The sequence below is a fragment of the Austrofundulus limnaeus genome, unplaced genomic scaffold (assembly GCF_001266775.1).
Source record: "Austrofundulus limnaeus strain Quisiro unplaced genomic scaffold, Austrofundulus_limnaeus-1.0 Scaffold1, whole genome shotgun sequence".
In the NCBI taxonomy this organism is placed as follows: Eukaryota; Metazoa; Chordata; class Actinopteri; order Cyprinodontiformes; family Rivulidae; genus Austrofundulus; species Austrofundulus limnaeus.
Genome location: NW_013952403.1, coordinates 5,338,266 through 5,343,788, shown reverse-complemented (window position 1 = coordinate 5,343,788; position 5,523 = coordinate 5,338,266). Strand labels below are relative to the sequence as shown.

At 40.2% G+C, this 5,523-nt stretch overlaps 1 protein-coding gene across 2 annotated transcripts in view; it reads right to left on the bottom strand.

Annotated features, from left to right (window-relative positions):
• pcdh11 (protocadherin 11) overlaps positions 1-5,523 on the bottom strand; it is a 158,528-nt gene that overhangs the window by 9,995 nt on the left and 143,010 nt on the right. The window lies entirely within an intron of this gene.

Sequence of the window (5,523 nt, the reverse complement as noted above, 5' to 3'; positions counted from 1 at the left end):
AGCAACATGAAAATAAGCTGTTCGTAGAGAATATTTAGCAAATTTTTCATGTGCACAACCCACAAACTCAGCTCTACTGCTCATCCTACAAATGCATGTTCCTTACAAATGTGGCACCATTTAAAAGGGAAATTAACAACCTTTCCAATGGTATACAAATTTTCTTTGCCAAGAAGCATCGTTACAACAAAGAAATAATCTACCAAACACAAATTTCCTTACTTTTTGTACTAAGTATACACTATATTACATAATGTAAAATATTCTGGAACAACATTATGAGCATAGCAGCACTTCAGCATACATGAATAGAGTACCACACTGTTCTAAACTTCATCATTATCATCATCACTGGGTGTGTCTCAATTCAGGGGTTGCAGCCCACGCAGGGCACATTTGATGGCTTGTTATGTCACTGCACAGGCTGTCCCAATTCGTAGGCACCTACTCATGCAGCTGCCAAAACCCCCAAAATATAGGCTGCATCTGAGCATCCTAGGTAGCTGACAATATCCCAGATTTCACTGCGCCATCAGCAAACTAAACAGGAAAAGGAAGAMGGTGGAGGTTTTATTTTTACAGCAAAGTTCGGATCGAATAACACCGGAGCCAAACCCAATTTATTAATGTTTTTTTTTATTTATTAACGTGTAACCTTTTTTTTTTTAAATAATGCTTCATTTTGTGACGTTACACCTCCTGTTAAAAGTTGTGTGAAAACACGTTCCAACTGAAAACGTGGGATATAAAGTGTAACAACATGGTAATGGGGCAGCACATGGTCACACAAACATGCGTCATTTGAAGACAAGACCATCTCATTTCACAGCCATTTTTGCAGCCTACAGAGACGACCTATGGCCTACGTAGGGTGTGACCTACATGACTGTCATTACAGCCAGAAATCACAGAATACATTCATAACAGGAAGAATACAGATTTTGTCAGTTGTTCTTTTAACTGCACTGTAAACGGATATGAAGATTTTAAAAAGTTTATTCATTTATTATTATTTATTATTATTATTATTTTTTGTTCTGGACTTTTGACCTCATCTAGAAATCAGATTTGGACCTTTGAATATAAAGTTTGAGTAAGTTGCTGGAATAATGACTTTTTTTTGCAGTGTAAGACCTGTAACTTTCTGCTGAAAAAGAAAACCTGTATACAATTTGAAAACGTGCCTTTCTCATATTTCAGGCTTAAATTCTATTTGGTTTGCTTTACTTTTATCAGGCGAAGGTGCAGAATAATACCTGGTGAAGGCAATGAGAACTGCCATTGTGACTTCGGTCAAGGACATTCAGGAGAAATAAATACTCTATTGTAGCAACAGAAAGTTGGCATGTGTTTGGAAGGCAGATGAGCTATAGCTCAGAGGTCAGAAGTGTCATGTAAAAGGGAGGCGTATTAAGATCCACTCACCGTTRCAACTGTTGATGTCTTTTTAAAACTTGTGCAAATAACCTTGCCCATAGAGTTAGCAACAATTTGTCTACTTGTCCTCCTCATCAGATAGTCTAAAGCTTAGAAACTGTAGATAATCGGTTGCCTTTAATATTAACAAAGAAGATTTATTTTACTAAAACATAAATTTTTAGGGCAATATGGAGCAGAGATACAATGAGAGATATACGAAACGACAGCGACATCTCTCCCACCCTTTCTACCTCCTAAAACAAATAGTGCCACAAGTAACAAATGGCCTTTTTTTCTTCCAGAGGAGACAATGTGACTCAGATAAGAAGGAAGTGAGGTTGTCCATATATACTCTAGACTAATTACATCTGATGCATTTACTAAGATGCCTCTGACAACGGTGGGTCTCTGAGCCACATACGTATTTATCAGCGCTTGTGGGACCTATACAGTTCCTCGCCTGTAATCCATCTAGCCTTGTCTTCCCGCGACCCCTTTTGCTTTCCCAGTGTTTGACCCATTGTAACCGAAAGTAATTGCAGGCAGAAAACAACATCTAATGATTACTCTATCTGGGAGTCTGAGAGAGCGTGAAAAGTCACAGACAGGTACTTTCAACAAAGGGAGGAGGCCCTTTTTGTTCCCGACACACAATTTCAGACTACAAAGAATATTATTGACTTGGCAGAGATTAGAACACCAAAACAAATAACAAAGCACGGAGAGAGGACAAAGTGCACAAAGAGAGAAAGGATCTCTAGAACAACCAAGTGCCAAATACTTGCTTCTTTTCTTTTTGTTGCCATTGATTAAAAGTATGTTGTAGTTTGAGACGAGCCATTTCTCCACATGGACTATACAACGCGGCAAAGAACGTACGGACTTAATCTAATGTATGTCCTTTTATCTTCCAGTCACCTTTGTTGTCAGAGAGGAGAAAAGGCACCTCAATTTTTTTTTCTCTGCTGCATAAAATGTTTACAAAAGAAAACACAGTCTCTGACACCTACAACTGAAGCTGTGTGATTTCTATCAACACGGGGCGCAGTTTGGGAGGCAAAAAAACACAAACAGTTTTCTTACACCTGATTTCTTTTTTTTTTCTTCATCTGTGTGACATAGCTTGATTACATCTCTTTCATTATGCTCCTGGACTACAATTGGGCCTCCCCACCTGAGGACAAGATGCCGGTGTCACCATCAACACAATCAGGCCTGGCCAAATACCCAGCATGGGCCAGATAGATGAGAGGCACAAACACCATAACAATCTGCAATCAGCGCTCATCACCACAATGACACACAGAGGAGGAGGCGCAGAGTTGCTGTGGGGGGTAGAAACACAAGACATGCTTGTGGAGGTGTGCACACACATCACCCCCCCCCCCCCACACACACACAGTGATTGCTCTGCAGTTTAAAACCTCACACACAGCCATTTGTTTTCTTTTTTTTCCTCTTCTTTTATCTTTTTTTTGGGTGTAAATTTGCACTTGTGCAGACGCTGGATGATCCTGCAGATATACTGTGCAGGTGTGCTGTTACTGACAAGAAGGCAATACATAAATGTATATTTATGAAACAAAACAGAAAAAAAAAGCTGCACATGCATCTTGAAATTCAGTGCACGTCAAAGAACAGCTCAACATTTCCATACTGTGAAGATAATGTGAGCTCTGGGAAATGAAAATAAAGACTGTGGAATGAAAAGGAAGTGAAAATATTTTAGAAGGATTAAGAAAGAACAAAAAGAAAAGAAGAAGAGGAGAATAAGAAAAAAGGTTGATTAAGTGCGAGCTGACAAGGCAGTCTGATATTTGCGAGAAGATTGGATTATTCCAGCTGGAATACTATCAAACCAATCTTGATTATTTTGGAGATGACTTTGATCTAAAAATGTAAATGTCACTTATAACACTCCAAGCTTTTCAAATTAAAAGCTGATCTGAAGTATAAGCAGGGGTCCTCGAAGACTTGAAACCTGTTGCGTTTGGGGACCAGCAGCACAGTTTCCTGAAAGCAGCTGATGGAAAACGCAGCGTTCGTTTTCGCATGATGGAAGATGGTGGAGCGACAAATTGTATAGCAGCGACTGATGTGCTACATCCTATGTCATGTAACAAGCAAATTCATCACACTGACCCAATGGCCCCAATTATTATGGAAAACAAGAATGAATCAAATTAACATTGAAGAAGCCCTCAGTTCCAGCAGCMTGTCTGCATTTCGCCGAAGGATACGGCAGGAGGAAAAGAGAGGGTAATAAACAAGGTGCCACTCTATATGCCGTATATCTTGCAGTCATTGATGATTAGCTGTTTTCCCTTAGCCATACATTATTGTTATTGCCTCCATGGCCAGGCAGATAGGAAGCGGATACAAAGGCAGCGTGAAGCCCATCTTTCAACTGATAACGGGCCGACTGCAAACAACTCAGCACCGGCAGCAGCCTGATTTCAGGACATGAGTAATCTGGGTATGTTGAAAAATCTAATCTCTTTTATGACAGCACTGAGAGGAGGACTTGATGTACAGTTTGGGTTGTGTTTTTCTAACGTGCCCGTCTATTGTATCGCGAAGCACTTCTGAGTAAAATAATTCAATGCTGTTCCAAATGGAAGTCTTTACAGATGTCAGCAGCTCAACCCCTGGTGTTTGGTCCCAACAGGCAATAACCAAAAAWGTGTAATCTGTATGAGTTGTCAGAAGAAGACACTCATGGGATCCTTTTTTTCCCCCCATACCCTTTTGTCCCTCTCCTCTCCAGAACGTTTTGCAGACAGCTTAGGCACAAACGCAGACTGTACACAATATTAGTCACAGCCATTAGTGATGAGCAAACTTACATTTCCAATATCAGTGTGTAGCATAGCATGGTAACAGTTTTAATATGAAGGGCAGACTCTCTCCAGATTCCCCTGAGCATGTACACTTTAAAGGTTTTCCCCCCTCAAAAGTGCCACAGAAACTCCTCCGGGGACAACTATTAATTTTTCACCGAAACCTCCCCTGAATAATGAATTCTGTCCTATTTATACGCCGCGATAAGTCCACTGAATGTCTAAAAAGGGGTTATCGTGAAAAGGGTAAGGCTTTCAGAATAGGACCCCGGTCCTGCTTAACATGTTTAATTCATCCGCATCGCCATGTTCCTGAAAGCGGGAGAAAAGTCATATTATGTATCGCTGGCAAACATGAAAGCAGACACAAGCAGCGCATTCAATAAATCACAGCTTTACTTTTCCTGTTTTGATGTTGACTGTCACAATCCTCTCCACCCAAACACCAGCCAGTGAAAGTTCAGATGTGTGCTTTTTACTCCTCCGGGCCCCCGGCTGACAGATACGCGCTCGCTAAAATCACAGAGGTACTCAGTGGCTTGTGTTAATGTTTCTGTCACTGCGCACTTTATTTGGGGCGTGTTGAGTGCAGACATTGTCAGCTAGCATTCTCAATAGAGAGAGCGACAGACACAGATAGACACAAAGCGAGGAGAGGAAGGAGAGAGAGAGTGTGTGTGTGTGTGTCTGTGTGTGAAAAAAGCAGCAGCTGAAACAACAATAAAAAAGGCATAAAGTTAAGCCCACAAACAAAAGCTCCAAAACTAGAGCATTCATAATGTGAGAGGGGAAACATCAACTGAAGGTGAAAAACAGYTGCAAAACTTCACAAATACTTTGTTGCAAATGTATCTGTGGTAACTTTGATACACATGACTTGATCTCAACCTTCCCATTTAAACATTTTGGTTTAAATGGGAAATAAATGGATGTACAKATATTTTGAGATGGATTGGAAAGCCTATAAAAAAGAAATATTTTGCATGTGAAAGATATCTATATGATGTTCGGTGTATTGCACAGTGTAACTAATTTATTTTACTATTTAATAAGGGTAGTTTAATGCACATCCATTGAGCCACCCTTATTACAAACTTGTTCAAAATTTTGTCCTGAATCTCATTGCACTGCTTTTGGATAAAACATGCAAATTACATACAGGTCAACCTCTTCGGATGTTTACCTGTATAAAAAGCCTCAAAAATCCGTACATTTCGCAAAAAAATCCATAGAACTCGCGCCCGCGAAGGTGTGTGTGTGTGTG